Consider the following 17,476-nt stretch of genomic DNA (forward strand, 5'->3'; position numbering starts at 1 on the left):
GCACAGAAATACACCAATGAATGCCAAAAAACGCCCATGTGTGCAAACTCTAAAAGAAATGGTATTGTGCAGCATGTATACATACAGAATAACAAAAGTTAATGGAAATTACACTCAACATACAGATGTGAATCAGTACTCTCCAATGTTTATGTACAATGATTAAAAAAAAATGATAACCAATGTGTATAACAAGAAGTACTATGCACTGTCTATTTGTAGATTGTCTATTAGAAACCGTAACCAAAACAGCAGAATACACATTTTCTGCATTTTACACATATAAACATTTCAGGACTGTGTTATAAAATATGAGATACCTGCCAACTACACAGGGAAGAAGGGGCTTGCTCAGGTCTCTGGTGAATGAGAGCGATCCAAGGATATTTTACATCATGCAGGGTGACAGGGGACAATAACGGGAAGGGGGGACTTCCTGGATCTACCATTACAGAACACTAATTAAGCCTTAAGGCAAATCTGCTAGGCCTCTATTAGGGTACAGCTCTATGTTGATGCAATATCAGAAGTACATCTCAATACATTACATAACTGTTTTCACAAAATACACAATGGTAGTTGGCTGCGGTTCGATAATTCTAATAATTCCTTTGCAACCAGGGCAGCTGTAGATAAGGATTATAGAATTCTGCAGACAAAGCAAGCCTTAATGTCTTAATGCCCAGGGCTGTATATCATCGAAAATGAGTTTTGTTGTCAAGCAGCAATATTTCCAAACTAAAAATGTGGGATTGTTCTTTTTCTCTGCAAGCATGTCAATGAAAATGAGAACCTGGAAAAGTGTTGGTGTAGGCAATGGCTACCAATCTGGTACCTGACTTGGTTTCATAATAAAAATTTATTTTCATAGGCATAACTCCCTATTAAACAAGCCTCGGTATCTGCAGATGATAAATAAGCCATGTGTAAAGGGCGTAATGAAAAAAACGATTCTTCCTTCTGTTGCCCCATTAGGTATATAAAAGGGGAGCCGTCCGATACTATGAGCAACAAGAACTGCTTCCTCCTAAGGGTTTAGTTTATTATTTCAGAAAAAAATGAACTTACACCCTCGCTCACCCCTAGCACCCCCTTAGTCCCCGCTATACTTCTTTTCATCTCTTGGTGATGAACTGTCAGTGCCCACACAGTCAATTTAGCGGCTCTGGGATGTGAAATGCCCGATCTTCTTTCCCCTTCTTTCTGCAGGACTTTCAGGATGATTCTCAGCAATTCTCTGTGCTGGGGGTGAGCATTCAGAATCATCCTGCTCCATCCAAGAAGCGCTGCAGAAAGGAGGGGAAGATGAGCGGGGGTTTCAAATCTCCGAGCCAATACACCATCTACGTGAGCGTTGGCAGCTCATTACCCATACAGGTAAGTACAGCGGTGGGCAGTAGGGTTTTAGTTCACCTTTTATTTATTTTTTTCTGAAAAGGGGAACTTACATTGTAAAACATTTTTACAGCCCCTTTGGGCTTGAACAGAGAACAGGTGTCCAGGCGCACAAATACACCGAACCGCTTGTATCACTGTCGCTTACATTAAAGCTTATGGGGCCAAAAACACGGGACACAGCTCCAAAAAAAGTTCATGCACCTTTCACACCTTGAGATTGGACTGAGCACAGAGATGTACACAGTCAGAACAGAAAAGGAAATGAATCTTGATGTTGAGCGATGTCGCACATAGAGAATTATACTGAACCTGAACCGGTGTCTCTGCAAGCGGTGGTGGGTCAACCCTGTGTTGGGAAGTAAACTATTTGCTGATTATTGCCAAAAACATCTGAGTGCTGTCAAAGTGGCAACTGCTGAACCTAAACTGGTGTCTCTGCAACCGGCGGTAGGTCATCCCTGTGTTGGTTAAGTAAACTATTTGCTGATTATCACCAAAAACATCTGAGTACTGTCCGTCATACTTTTTTTTATTTGCACTAACGTTTAAATCTTCAATACAATCTTTCAGAATGTTTGCTTCTTCACAGCTCATTGAATTCTAACACTCAACTATTTCACTTCCGATAACAATACTCTGTTGTTTTTGTTGCAAGTGGACTAATACGGCTACAATCACTTCAAGCCTAATTATCACCATCATACAGCACGCAAGCAACCTCTATTCCAGGATGGACATTAAAGATAGACTCACCTGGCATTTCCAGCTAGGAGTCTGCTTCCTTCAGCTCAGACGAGAGGGACATTTTGCACATCAGACTGGAGAAGACAAAGGTCTTCAGATCTTTCAGTACAGAAGGCATAGAATAATACGGCTTACAATGAGAGTGCTGACAGGGACTGGAGCCCAGCTCCTGGCACTGCTAAACTTACTGTGTACACACGTGACCTCGTATACACACAATCCTCACAGGCTTTAGCCAGGCAGCTCTGATTGGCTAGCAGCTTTATTACAAAAACAAGCTCTCCCCTAATCATAGCTCTAAATGATTCTGACAGCAGGGTTAAGGGGCATTAATGGTGGTGCCTGATCGTTGCCCTTAGGCTTCCCCAGCCAGCCAAAAGCTTTTGTTTGCTTTAAAGAGAGGGGGGAGCATGTGACCCTTCCTGAAAAACCACAGTATTATGCCAACATGAAGACCTTTTAAATGCTTTGTAAAATGGGACCCTAATGACTAGATAACCAGGGGGGGGGGGAACCTAAAAATGCTTCCTACGCTTCTGATCTTCCATTACTAGAAATCACACAAGATCTAAGTGATAACTGATTATCATTTGATTGTTTTTATGATAATCTGTGTTAAAAGAAATGCATGAAAATGAAATTCATATGGCAGTGCATTGTGCTGCAACCCACAGCAACCAGAATATAGCTTATGTTTTATAATTTTACTCTTTCATGTAATGCCAGCATATTGTACAGTTATTGTATGTTAGGAAATCACTGCCTACATAGAGAGAACATGCATGATCTACTGCCTACATCATGGGAGCTCAACCTGTGGCCCTACAACTGTTGCAGAACTACAAGTTCCATCATGCCTTTGGGAGTCATGCTTGTAACTGTCAGCATTGCAATGTAGTTTTGCAACAACTGGAGGGCCACAGGTTGAGCACGCATAGCCTACATAGAGAATAATAAAAGATCCACTGCCTACATAGAGAAAACATGCACGATTCACTGCCTACGTAGAGAAAACATGCACAATTCACTGCCTACATAGAGAAAACATGCAAGATTCACTGCCTACATAGAGAAAACATGCAAGATTCACTGCCTACATAGAGAAAACATTCAATATTTACTGCCTACATACAGAAAACATGCAATATTTACTGCCTACATAGAGAGAACATACAAGAAGCACTGCCTACATAGTAAAAAAAAAATGCAAGATGCATTGCCTACATAGAGAAAATATGCAAGATGCACTTCCTATATAGAAAGAACATATATAACCCAATGCCTACATACTGTAGAGAGAACATACGAGATCCACTGTCTACATAGAGAGAGCGCACAAGAACCACTGTCTCATTCAGCAGACAGTACCTCCAAGAAGAATGGCCTATTCAAGTGAATGTGGCTCCACCGCAACCTCCCTGCAACCGTGTGTAATGCATGCAGTTGCGGCGCAGTGGTACTGACTTTTAAGGGGGTTAAAACAGAGAGTGAGGAGGTGGTAAATCGTCTCCCAGCCGCCTGTCAACCCCCTCTGAAAAGCATTCCACCATGGATTGTTTTTTAGATGGGTTGCAAGGGCTGCTGCAAATATAAATTAGCCCTAAAGTTTTAACTGACACAACAGCGCCCACATATTACACCTGCCAATAGAGGTGATTTATTTTTACACAGCAAATGTCCCAAAATGTTTTTTTTTTTTTTTTATACCAGAATCCAGCTTTTATTGTAAGCCAAGTGGCCCTATATCTGATATTTGGGAGCAAGCCTTAAATTATTCTGAGTTTAGTCTTTAACAGCCTCTTATAATAAAGCAACACTCTTTGACTTGACAGCTTCTTGTAGTATGGCGGCAGTCTTCACTATGCCTGCCATACAACCTTTACTGTCACTGTTTTAAACCTCCTCATATGGTTTCGCAATATTTATCTGACACCCGAATCTGGCTTTAGGCTGTGTGAGCAAGTTCCTCTTTTGACTGCATTAGGAATATTACATTGTTAATACCTGTAGAACAGGGACTGCTGTGATTGGTGGTTTATATATATATACTATACTATATATAGCGCTGTGGAATTTGTCAGCAGTGTGTATCTCAATAAAATGAAAATACATTTTGGTAATAATTATAATAAATTAAAGATGACTTTGTTCACAAATATGTTCTGTATTTCATATATCAGTCACAAAAACCACAATTTTGATTCTGTCTGCTGCTACGTTAGTAAAGCATGCAAGGCATTGTAAGAATGCTAGCAGGCAGCACGATAAGATTGTGCAACCGCTGTTGTTTAAAACAGGAACACTGTCTGACCTCCACTGAGCACTTATCCTGGTGGTGTATGTGCTTCGGCTTTATTGTAGTGAAAATAACACTCGGTATGTCAAGTATTGTTCCTAGCAGCCAACGTATGTTGATAATGTGGTATAGGCATGCAGAGGAATTGAAGACTAGGAAAGTCTACATATGAACTAAAATACAGATAAGATTTGGAAATTTGTTAGCCCTGAGCATTCATTCCCTTATCTTTCTATAGCACACCATGGTATTTTCATGTTTTTCTGCTTCTCTGCCATAATTGGATTACGCAAGAATTTGAATGGAAAAAAAAATGTATTTTTCTCCCTTATTTAGCTTTACTTCTGTAGTACTGTACATGTACACTATATTTTCAAAAGTATTGGGACACCTGCCTTTACACATACATGAACTTTAATGGCATCCCAGTCTTAGTCTGTTGGGTTCAATATTGAGTTGGCCCACCCTTTGCAGCTTTAACAGCTTCATCTCTTCTGGAAAGGCTGTCCCAAAGGTGCTCTATCGGGTTGAGGTCAGAACTCTGTGCAGTCCAGTCAAGTTCCTCCACCCCAAACTCACTCATCCATGTCTTTATAGCCCTTGCTTTGTGCACTGGTGCAAAGTCGTGTTGGAACAGGAAGGTCCAACCCCAAACTGTTCCCACAAAGTTGGGAGCATGAAATTGTTAAAAATGTCTTGGTATGCTGTCGCTCTAAGAGTTCCCTTTTTGCTTTACAGGGCTAGATAGATTAGGTATAATGTGGCACAGAGCAGGTTTAGCGTTAGGTTTTGCCTGGACTTATCCTTTAATGGCATCCCAGGCTTAGTCGCAGGGTTCAATATTGTGTGGCCCCACCCTTTGCATCTATAACAGCTTCAACTCTTCTGTATCTATGGGAATGTTTGACCATTCTTCCAGAAGCGCATTTGTTGGGTCAGGCACTGATGTTGGACATGAAGGCCTGGCTCGCAGTCTCCACTCTAATTCATCCCATCTTTGTTCTATCGGGTTGTGGCCAGGCCAGTCAAGTTCCTCCACCCCAAACTCGCTCATCCATATCTTTATGGACTTTGCTTTGTGCACTGGTGCACAGTCATGTTGGAACAGGAATGGCCATCCCCAAACGGTTCCCACAAAGTTGGGAGCATAAAGTTGTCCAAAATGTCTTGGTATGCTGATGCCTTAAGAGTTCCCTTCACTGGAACTAAGGGGCCAAGCTCAACCCCTAAAAACCACCCCACACCATAATCCTTCCCTCCATCAAATGATTTGGACCAGTGCAAAAAGCAAGGTCCATATAGACAAAAATGAGCGAGTTTGGGGTGGAGGAATTTGACTGGCCTGCACAGAGTCCTGACCTCAACCCGATAGAACACCTTTGGGATGAATTAGAGTGGCGACTGCGAGCCAGACCTTCTTATCCAACATCAGTGCCTGACCTAACAAATGCGCTTCTGGAAAAATGGTCAAACATTCCCATAGACACACTCCTAAACCTTGTGGACAGTGTTCCCAGAAGAGTTGAAGCTGTTATAGCTGCAAAGGGTGGGCCAACCCAATATTGAACCCTGCGGACTAAGACTAGGATGCCATTAAAGAATAAGTCCAGGTAAAACCTAACTAACGCTAAACCTGCTCTGTGCCACATTCTAAACCCAATTTATCTGGCCCTGTAAAGCAAAAATCGCTGTAATTACCTTTTCTGCAGCCGATCTGGTCCGGTCTCCAGCGGTGGAAGCTGTGAAATAAATGGGAAGTGATGACACCCATAGACTTACTATGGGGCTTCCGTTGTCGAGTGCCTCTTCGACATCCGCCTCCACTCTGAAGCCACTGCTGACAGCTCAGCGTGGGACCAGACCAGATCAACTGCAGAATAGGTAAGTACAGTGATTTTTGCTTTACAAGGTTAGATAGATTAGGTTTAAAAAGTGACACAGAGCAGGTTTAGCGTTAGTTAGGTTTTGCCTGGACTTATCCTTTAAATTCATGTGCTAGTAAAGGCAGGCGTCCCAATACTTTTGACAGTGTATGAAATCAAGGAATAACAGTAAAAGAAGAGTATAAACCCTGGGAACATTTCTTCTTAAGTGCAAAGAGGAACGAACACCTCTGTAAGTGTCGACCTGCATGGTCCCTTGCAGCTCTCACTGGAGGTTCCTGCTGACCACCATGTCACTAGCTTTTACTGTAATTTAAGGGGGTGGGGGTGGGGGGCTTCAGCAGGAAGAAGCACTAAGAACTATATGGATCTTAGGAGAGCGACACCGCCAGAAGGGCTGGTTTCCCTTACTATAATTTACTGCTTCTATACTACTATAGTGCTGCATTTAGATGTGCACAAAACTATGCATTGTGCGCATCTAAATGCAGCCTTTTTTGTGCCCATGTGAATGAGCCCTAGCTGGTCATACACTAACAGATTCCCTCATCCACCTCATATGTGTGGATGGAGGAATCTGTTAGTGTATGACCAGCTAAATTCCACCATCCAAACCCAACCGCCGCCTCCTTCTTTCTCCACCTCAAAAATTATACTCTAACAGAAGTACCACTGATAGAAGGCTGCAGCTGATTGACTTCTCTCTAGCGGAGACGCCCACTTATGCCCTGTACACACGCGTTGATAGTTGGCCGTGAATTTTCGGCCAACGTCCGATCGGCCGATTTTCGGCATGTTAGCCACTTGCCGACCGCCGCACGACTATCTACGTCGGCGGTCAGCCCCTCACAGGCAAACTAACGTAGGGCTACGTTGCTTGCTTGTGAGGGTCTAGGGAGCGAGCGCGCGCCCCCGGAGGCGCGCTCCCGCGTGGTCACGGACCCCCCCGCGCGTGTGACCAGCGGACCCGATGTCCGCCGGTCACTCGGCGATCGGCGGGGGAGAGGGGGAATGTCAGGCAGCTTGTGTAAACAAGCTGCCTGTCATTCTCCTCGCTGCAAAGACACAGATCACATGGATCTACTATGTAGATCCATTGATCAGTGTCCTTACAGCTGAAGCCACAGCCAATCACAGTAGAAAGCACGCCCCTAGGGACACACACAGCCCCTCCCTCCCAAATAAAGTTAACCCCTTCACTACCAGTGTATTTTTACAGTAACAGTGCATATATATAGCACTGATTACTGTAGAAATGTCACTGGTAACCCCAAAAGTGTCAAAAATGTCAGTCAAGGGTCCGATCTGTCCGCCGCAATGTCGCAGTACCGCAAAAAAAATCGCAGATCGCCGCCATTACGCGTTAAAAAAAAAAACAACAAAAATGACAAAAATCTTTCCCTTTGTTAGTAAACGCGATAACTTTTGCGCAAACCAATCAAAATACGCTTTTTGCGATTTTTTTTACCAAACATAGGTAGCATAAAACAAATTGGCCGAAAATGTTAAAAAATTTTGATTTTTACATTTTTTTTTGGGGGAATTTCATATAAAAAAATGTGAAAAATATTGTTATTTTTGCAAAATTGACCCTCTTTTTTTGTTTATAGCGCGTGATCAAAAAATCGCACAGGTGATCAAATACCACCAAAAGAAAGCTCTGTTTGTGGGAAAAAAAGGACGTCAAATTCGTTTAGGTACAGCGTCGCACGACCGCGCAATTGTCCGTTAAAGTCACGCAGTGCCGAATCGCAAAATACCCCCTGGTCGGAATGGGGGTAAAATCTTCCGGGGCTTAAGTGGTTAATATGATGCTTCCGACAACCGACTCCGACTGTTCCGGCCGAAAAAAATCTGGTGTGCAGGCTATAAAATTTTTGTTGGCCGTCACCACAACGGCCGATTTTCCGTCAGTCAGTACAGATTTTGGCAGACAAAAATCTGATGAGCAAGACTGGGCATGCTCAGAGAAGAAAAAAACACACGGAAAGTAAACCATCACATGACATCACTTCTGAAGTAGATTTTTGTTGGCCGAGAAAATTCATGTGCAGTCTAGAGCACATTTCAACCAACACAACAACACTGGACAAAAGTCGGCCGATCGGTCGGCCGATAATCGTTGCGTGTGTATCAGGCATAATATTGAAATTCGTTCAGTCCCTGCTACAATGGCTGAATTTTGATCAGTATATGGCCAGCTTTTATTGACTCGCTATATTGTAAACCAAGAATAAGGACAACAACCCTAAACCTTAAATAACAAGTTAGCATTGGCAGCTTCCATATTTCTATTCTGACATATTCCATGTGAGATTGGCCCATAGGCAAGTCAAACCAGCAGGCTTGATGTATAACAATGTCTGAACTGTGTATATAGCACATAACAGCCAATGTTCTTCCCCCTTTCCCCCCCTTAGAAAATGAAAAGGAGTAACTCTTTACTAGGGGTAGGAGACAGTACCTCCTTCAGACACTTTTAATTATGATGCCCAGTGTGTTTTTCCTGTCAAATCCTGAACTGTTTTCTTTATAGCCGCCACTTGGAGCAGATGAAACACAGCAGTGGGATTGTGTGGTTACTCAGTTTGGATCGTATAGCCATTGAAATGTAATGTCTGGAGCCTCCGCTAAACCAGACGTTCCTGCCTAGCAAGAATGATTAGTAGATAACGTCTTATTGTGTTCAGTAGAAAAAAAAAATCTTCAGGAATGAAAGAGTCTGCTCATTTATCTTCAAAAGTCGCCTGTAATATGCTGAGATAGAAGGTAAATGACAGGCTACATGTAGCAATATCTCCCCCACTTATGTTGTATTGAAGAGGGTGTGATAGATGTCAGTTGGCTGTCAGACAAGTAGAGTGTAGACATCAAAGGTAAGTGTAGAGGGAAGGAGAACATCTAATAACACAGGTAACCGTAATAATAGACACTGTACAAACTTGACTTAAAGGTTACAGAGTCACTATTTGCCAAGATATACTGTAGACTGTGTGATATACAGTATATTTTTATTATTATTTTTTATTACTATTATTTTTTTGTAGCCTTTGCCTTGTATTGTCTTCATGAGCTGTTTGTATGCTCCCTTTATTATTCCATAAAAATGAAATGGGCCACCAAACATCCATGTAAATGAAAATAAAATTAGCTTTATAGTAGCAGTCCTACCTTATAGTATTTTAACTTATGGCATTTTAAGCCCACCCTTCTCATCACAAACTCCAAGTTCAATTTCCCCATATTTTGGCAAGTCATGTCTACTTTTTCCTAAACAAGCAAGGCAGGTCCCTCTAATAAGAGCTGGATATACATAAAGGGATTTAGCCATTGGTTTTTAATTATTGCAGCCCTTCAACAAACTTAAATGACAGTTCAGAGGTTTATCACATACAGTAAGCACTTCGTAACCTGTATATTGTGAACCACAACAAAGAACAGATTGTAAAAATGTTCCATTCAATGCTTCTTTCAAGATATGATGTTATTGTATAGATTGTGTTTTCCTTGCTCACGTAATCCTATATACACATAAACTGGATTGAAATTTGGCCGGTTTAGCAGGGACTGACCGAATTTTAATCCATCTATGGGCAGGCTGGTTGTACAGAAGTCAGTCTCTCGATCAACTTGTGTATAACCAGTCTGCCAGCTATAGCCATTGGTGCTGATGAGTGTACTCTGATGGAGGGGAAGCCTCCACGCTGTCAGAATACAATAGCTCCACGGGAGGGATTCCCCCATCCACATTGAGTGTGTGAATGGGGGAATTAATTCATTTTTCTTTTGTTCAAGCTGCTGGTCGAGAGAAAATAAATCATGTATGGCTAGTCTTATACAGGAACCTTTTCTAAAGTCGGAGCGACTTCAGGATTGCATATTAAGATGGCTCTCATTCATTTACATTGAATTTGTAATGACAAGAGACTTGGGGCGACTTGAGGGCACACAAGTCGTGTCCCAAGTCGGAGTAGTGTGAACCGGCTCTTAGTCCCGGTTCACACTTGTGCGATGGGGGAAGGCTGCGAATTCGCAGCCTGTTCCCGCATCGCACCCGCACATCTGGCAGTTCACACTGCCATATGTGATACGCAGGGGGTGTCAATTAAATGTTAACGACACCCCCAGTTTGATCGCATATCGCAGTGCGATCTGACAGTTCGCACAGGATCGGATCGCACAAGTGTGAACCACTGTGCGATACGATCCTGATGCGGCGGGAAAAAAGGGTCATGTGCGAGTTTGGTGCGGATACAGTGCGAATTCAGCCATACAAAGTGTATGGCTGAATTTTCATCCGCACCTCCGATCGCATGTAATGAAGGAGCAGTGCGCTCCGAATTACATGCGATCGCCGCACTCGCAATAGTGTGAACCGGCTCTTAAACCAAACTTTTATTTTAATTACATGATGTGTTTATGGTTATTCTGTTTTTGTAAGATTCAGTCTACAAGGCTGTCATCTTTATCCCTATTTTTTTAGTTGGTGACTTGTATGCAGCAACATGTATGCAGCTAGTGTCAATCCTAACCTGCTTGTTTGTTACAGATCGTAAATTGTACAATAAGAATAAAGTTGACAGCCCTGGAGCATGCACCTTTAAAAACAAGCAAGCAATCACAGAATATATAATATTATGAGAGGTTCTTTTGATAAAACCACTAAAAATAGCAGAGTTGAGGAGAGAGAGCACCATCTTTATACAGAAGAGTCTCATACAGGGTGGAAATTGCCTATGAAACAGCATAAAATATGATTTCTTATCAGTCAGCTTTGAGGAAAGATTAGCTGAACTGAATTTATTCTGCCTTAAAAAGGCATTAAGGGGGATATGATCACCATGTATAAATAGCTCATAGTGTAAACTTGGTGCAAAGTTATTTGGTTTAAAGTTATTGCAAGTGACAAGGGACACTCTTTGGTAAAGAAGACGTTTAAATTTCTCGTACAGAATACGAACTGTTTTAATGTAGCATAGACAGTCACAGGAGCAAGTTCTAGCTAATTCTGTAAATTAGTAAAAGCTAAAATCTTGATGTGTTTCTAAATGTACAAAATGCAACAGACTTTTGTTATTAATAAGTAAAAACAGATAAAGATTGTTGAACACACCATTCTCCTGGGCTAGCCATACATGCACAGGTGTCTCCATCCATTCTAAACAGCATGGGTGTAGATGGAGAAATCTCCACTGCCTGCTGTTGCATTCAGACAGCTGTAGCATCAAAGGCTGCTTGAATACCTCAACAGTGGTATCTGTTTGGGGTCAGTCACTGTTTGGCCAACAATTTTCCACCTGGCTCCTTTGATTTTTCAATCAAAGTTTGCCAACAGGGCCACCTATGGCTCACATTTTGGCCGATACCTGCTAAATTCAAACTGTGTATGGCCAGCTTAAAGTGGTTCCAAAGGCTCAAGGTTTTTCACCTTCATTCATTTTATACATAAAGGAAAAAACCTTCAGTATGCAGCTCCCCATCAGACTCCGTAATATTTACCCGAGCCCGATCCTGATTCAGCAATGTTCAAGTGAGCAGCTGCTCTCTTGGGTCTCTGCCTCCTCACTGGCTGAGAGCCATTGGTTGCCCCACTGCTGTTAGTCACAGCCAGTAAGGAGGGAGCAGGCGGTGGTGCTGAGCCCCGTTCCGTGTGTCTTATGGACACACCGAGTAGGTTGCTATGGGGGCACTCGGAGAAGAAGAGAAGCCAGAAACATCAGCAGGGGGCCCAAGAAGAGGAGGATCACGGCTGCTCTGTGCAAAACAATTGCACAGAGCAGGTAAGTACAACATGTTTTGTATGTAACTTTAATATCAGTTTAGGATGGTTTGATCTGCACTCCAGTTCCCCGTTGTCAGAATATTTTAGCACAGGAGGTATGGTTCTCCCATCCACCTTAATTGTGTGGATGGGGGAATCCATTCTTTTTTTTTTTTTTTTTTTGTTAAACTGGCTAGCTGATTTTAAAAACAAAAAAACAATCCATCTATGGGCCAGCTTAACTCTAAAAGGAAGTCCTTTCATTTTTTTGTGCTGCCGTGTATCTGGTGCCCAGGTACAAGTAGCACATTAGACCAAATAGCTCCATCTACACTTGGGTTCCACATCAATAGCACCTCACAAAGCACTGCATGAAATTGAATGCAGGCTATGGTGTCAGTGCACAGCAGTCTTCCTTTCCATTCTCCCCTTGGTGGGTGTCCTTTCTGGGAGAGTTAAAACACATTCCAGCTTGCCTCATTTTCTCCTGAGCATGAGATTCACTTAGCATATGATGTTAACATGAACTCAGGCTAGCCACAAATTGCAGATATATAGTCAGAATCCCCAAACTGCTCTTCAGCTCCCGTCAACTTGACTGATGGGTTGATGAGATGAAGAACAGCAAGAAAACAATTCATAGAAAGGAGAGTGCATTGTGCATAAAATAAATTCTTAATGGACTTGATCAAAACTGGACCAGACAAAATCTAGAGCTGATGTGCATGCCAACCAATCAGCTTCTATCCTCAGTTTGTTCATGTCTATTCTGCAAATAAAATAAAGAACCTGCCTGTTTGCAAGTGCACGGTTGCTTCAGTTTGATAAATCCCCCCCCCCCATGTTTGTTAGCACCCCGGACCCTTCAAAGTAATCAGTGGGCTTCCAAGAAAGACTGCTGTTGGGCTTTTTATGGCCATCTGTGGCTGCTTGAGGACTATGGATAAGAAGTATTTCTTTCCTTTCATTTTTGGGGGTTTATTGTTATTAATGTTTATTGTTTTTTAGGTTTATTGTTATTCTTATTAAACAGATAATGTAAAATGCTTCCAAAAATGTACTTAACAAACCAAATATGAACTTTAAGGGTCCTTTCACACCGGCTTTCCACTCGGCGGACTCTGTTTTGCTTAACGGGGATCGATCCGCCGATACCTGCTGAGCAGGCGTATGACAGCTCCGTCTCCGCTTACTTTGCAGAGGCAGAACTGTCAGATCCCCGCTCTCCTCTATGGGGAGATCGGATGAAATTGGACCGCCTGTCCGTTTTCATCCGATCCTATCCGATCCAATCCTCCATAGGGAAAATAGGGATTCTATCCTTCTGGATTTCACGGACAGGATCAGATCAGATAGCAGCGGGTGTCAGTGAACATGTCACCACTAATATCCGCTGCTCCTTAGGGGTGCATGGAGCATCCGATCAGGTCCCCCTGAAAAAACTGACAGGTGGAGCTGATCGGAAAGCCGTGTCAAAGGGGCCTAAAGGTAATTAAGTATCTTGTCGTGTGTGAAAAACTTACATGTATTTATTTACTTTTTTTTGTTGCCATACAGCTGTATTTGCACAGGTAATTAAAGAAAAACATCTGTTAATTAAACACCATAAGGTTGCTCTCTCTCTATATACTGTAGATCTACCAAGGGACATGAGAATCATGGCCAACAGTAGGGCTATGTTTTGGGTTAACAAAGAATAAGCTTTTCTATATGCGGAGTTTTGTGTTTTTTTTGGAAAATCCCTGCATGACCTACACACTGCTGTACCTTTCATGTAACAACAGAGAATTAGCAAACATGCGCTGCATTTATCCATTGGCTGAGTGGTGGGGATAGTAGTATGGACAGATGTCTTGCTACCACTCATTCTCATTAAGCCCTGGTTCGCACCGATAATTAGCGCAAATTCATGTATGGCTTGCTGACATCTGTACGACTTCATTTAACAAATGTCAATTCAAGTCACACTGAAATCACACAGAAATAGTGCATGAACCTTTTTCAAAGTTGCTGCAACTCCATTACCACAAATGGGGTGTGACTATGGGACTTTTAACTGTCAAGGCGCATTGTAAGTGGCACTGGTTTGAACCAAGGTCAAGACATCTGCCTGTGATCTGCTATCTAAATGATTGCTGGCGGAATCTGTTTCTAAAACTGCAGCCTACCTTTTCATTAGGAACCAGTAAGAGACTGAGAAATATTAGGACTGCTTTTCAGTATAGTAGATTATTCCTGGTATTCTACCTCTGTAACAAATTAAGTGCTTTTATGCAAATATATCACAAACTGTTTTGTTTTCAGAAATTTTGATAAAGAAACTTGTTATAAAATTCTTCTTTGTGAAGGCTCAATTGAAACAACTGCATTTTTAGAGGGATTCAGGTTCACATTTTTTAGAATGTAAAGTGTTCTTAAACCCAGGAGCCTGCATTCACTATATCTGGTCTCCCACACACAGAACCTAGAAGTGCAATTATTTTAGTAAATATAAACTGCTAAATACCTTTTCTCATGAGCAGTATATAGCAGTCTTGTGGCTTCTATCAGTGTCTGGTTGAAGCTTGTAGGAGATGTTTTCATTCTGCTCTGACTGTCCTATGAGGCTGCAGGACCCCTGACTCTCTGCCTGGACAGCGCTGATTGGCCCTGTGCCGATCACATGCACCTTCCCAAGAAAAAAAGAAAGTCTCTAGCAATACACACCAAACTGATGTTACTGTTGTGGGTTTAGTAACACTTTAACGTCAATTTGAAATTATGGTTGAGAGGGTTTGGTGGGTAGGCCCTAATGTATATGGTTTAAGTACTCTATAACATTTAGCATAATATCTCAGGTCTGCTTTAATACAGAAAATAATAAATATCATTAAATTGTTATCTTGTGACTCTTAGAGCCGGTTCACATAGCAGCAACCCGAGTTGCCGGGGCGACCTGTGAAGTCGCGGTGCCCAGCTCGCACCGCGACCTCGGAGCAGCCGGCACGGACTTCATATCATTGAAGTCAATGCAGGTCGCCCCAAAGAAGCTCAGGACCCTTTTTCTAAGTCGGAGCGACTTGTGTCACTCCTATTAGAACGGGTCCTGTGCTAATCTATGGCAGGCGACCCGCGACGACTTGTCAGGCGACCAGGTACACAGGATCAGAAGATCATACAAAAAGTAACACTTTCAAATCGATCGTACGATATTCTAAACATTAGTACAGAGCTTTCGAGAGCCAATCACGACATTTCATCTGATATCTGATGGCACAAGCACTAAATTTTTTCTCATGCGATACCAGATTGTATGATTTTCATTTAATCCGTAGAGTTGTTGTTCAAAAATGCAATACAAATACGCTACATTACATCACTTCAGAATTTTTATTTTGTCGTACGAGACTAGCATGCGGAAAAAAAAAAATGGACGATTATTCGTTCAATAATCTCATTGTGTGTCCTAGGCATTAGCTGGCTGTTTTAGTGCAAGCTGCCCTAGACATCATTTTTATCTAGTGCATGCCTTCAGTGAAGTGCCTAAAGCAGCCTTTCTCTACCTTTTTACTCCAGAGGAACCCCTAATATAATTTTTAAGCCTTGGAGAACCCCTGCTAAAACCAACTGATCGAAGGTCACTGGGAAAAATGAATCTTACATTGATGGTCAGTGGGAAGAATGATCCCCTTACATCGTGATCAGAATGGCTTCTTTAAAGATCATTGGTGCCATGCTGCTGGCTTTGTCAAGTGTCATTGGTCTCGGAACTCAGCAGGTAGCATCAAATAGGAAGGAGGTCAATCAGTACCAGTTCAAGGAAGCCCTAGCAACTTCTGGAGAAACTCTATGGTTCCATGGAACCTTGGTTGAAAATAGCTGATCTAGAGGTTCAATATGCACTGAAGAAAATGTTTTTCAAGTAAAGGAGAGATGGGTAATATTTCCTTGTGTTGCCTTAAAGAAGGTATCCATAGTACCTTTATAGATGTGCTAATCTCGGCCAACCTTCCTATTGTCAGCTGAGCACATGTACTTCTAAAGAGATGCAGAGTACCTTCTTTGCGAACATTTTGAACTGTATCTAGAAATACTTTAAACAGAAGGATATTTTAACTGGAAAGACCTGTTATGATCTCAGTATTGTTCTCAGTAGACTATAAGAGAAGAAAAAATGTGAAAGATTTTATTTCCAGTCTTACTTAACGTGCCTGAATTTATTAGAAGAAGTAAAGGACGTTTAAAAGTGCATTTATTCTTGAAAAACACAGCTCATGAAAGAAACCTGGAAGCCGCTACTGTTGATGTCTCTCTCTGAAAATGCCAGTTGCCCGACCTCCATTCTCATGCTTTAGGCATTCACACCTAAACGTAAAGTTTTCAGGCGTTTTTTGCAGGTGATTGGAGGCAGGCATCGACATCTAACAAAAACGCTTATGATCTGCCAAAAAAGAAGCTCATGTACTTTTTTGAGCTTCAGGTGACAAAATGCTCATATGTGAATAGGGGACATTAAAATGAATGGGATTTTGCTTGTTGGGGGGTTTTGAGACTTCAGAAATTAGCGTTTTACGAGCTGAAAAAGACTCTGGTGTGAATAGGGGCCTTCGTTTTTTGATTTGGTAACCTTCGTACTTCTCTTATGACAGTGTCACTTTAAGTCTTTATTGAACACATACTTTAATTGATTTACTTACTTTTACTAGGTATGCTTAAAGTGACACTGGTGTTGATTTACTAAAGCTGGAGCGTGCAAAATCTTAGCTGTGCATGGTAGGCAATGAGTTTCTAACTTCAGCTTGTTCCAAATAAGCTTTGACAAAAAAAACAGGAGGCCGATTGGTTTCTATGCAGAACTGCATCAGATTTTGCACGCTCCAACTTTAGAGAGAGAGAGTTTATTGGTTAAACTAGATAGAGTTGTGTCTTTTTTCAACCTGACTATTTAACTGTGTAGTAAATCAACCCCACTGTCACCTTGCCACTACATTATATCTGCAAAAACCCCTTTCTCTCCCAAACCCCTTGCACTCCTTTAATGCACTTTTCTCCATTGCAGACAGCATTCGAGTACAGGACAGCACGTTGGCTTCTCCCAACGTACTCAGGTCCAGCAGCCAATTATTGGCTTCAGCACTGTCACTTGCCCGATTTAAATTATGACTACAGTGGAGGAAGGAGGGAAGCAGGAGCGAAGGCAAGCTGAATTTAAAGGAGAAGTATAGCCAAAGCTATACTATACTGCTCCTATTGGTAACGGGAATGCACTTTGTTCTGGACTGCTTTGACCCATTTTCAGCCGGTTCATGCTCAGGAAAGATCCTGATTTTCCGGTTGGGACACCCCCCCCCCCCGATGTCAGGACTGGTAGATGCAGAGGCGTAACTAGAACCTTTAGGGCCCCGGTGCAAGAAA

General features: G+C 42.1%; 2 protein-coding genes across 3 annotated transcripts in view; one reads left to right on the forward strand and one right to left on the reverse strand.

Annotated features, from left to right (window-relative positions):
- The window catches only part of CHLSN (cholesin), a 693,214-nt gene that overhangs the window by 447,038 nt on the left and 228,700 nt on the right, over positions 1-17,476 (forward strand). The window lies entirely within an intron of this gene.
- Positions 1-17,476, reverse strand: part of GPR146 (G protein-coupled receptor 146) — a 96,741-nt gene that overhangs the window by 36,761 nt on the left and 42,504 nt on the right. Inside the window, exon 1 of one of the 2 annotated variants that reach the window (XM_082261870.1) lies at positions 2,152-2,340. The exons of the other annotated variant lie outside the window; for it this stretch is intronic. The gene's annotated coding sequence lies outside the window, so the exon portion shown is untranslated. Of the gene's footprint in view, positions 1-2,151; positions 2,341-17,476 lie in introns of those variants that run through there. 2 annotated transcript variants of the gene reach the window in all.

This window comes from Pelophylax lessonae (assembly GCF_965119305.1).
Source record: "Pelophylax lessonae genome assembly, chromosome: 6".
In the NCBI taxonomy this organism is placed as follows: Eukaryota; Metazoa; Chordata; class Amphibia; order Anura; family Ranidae; genus Pelophylax; species Pelophylax lessonae.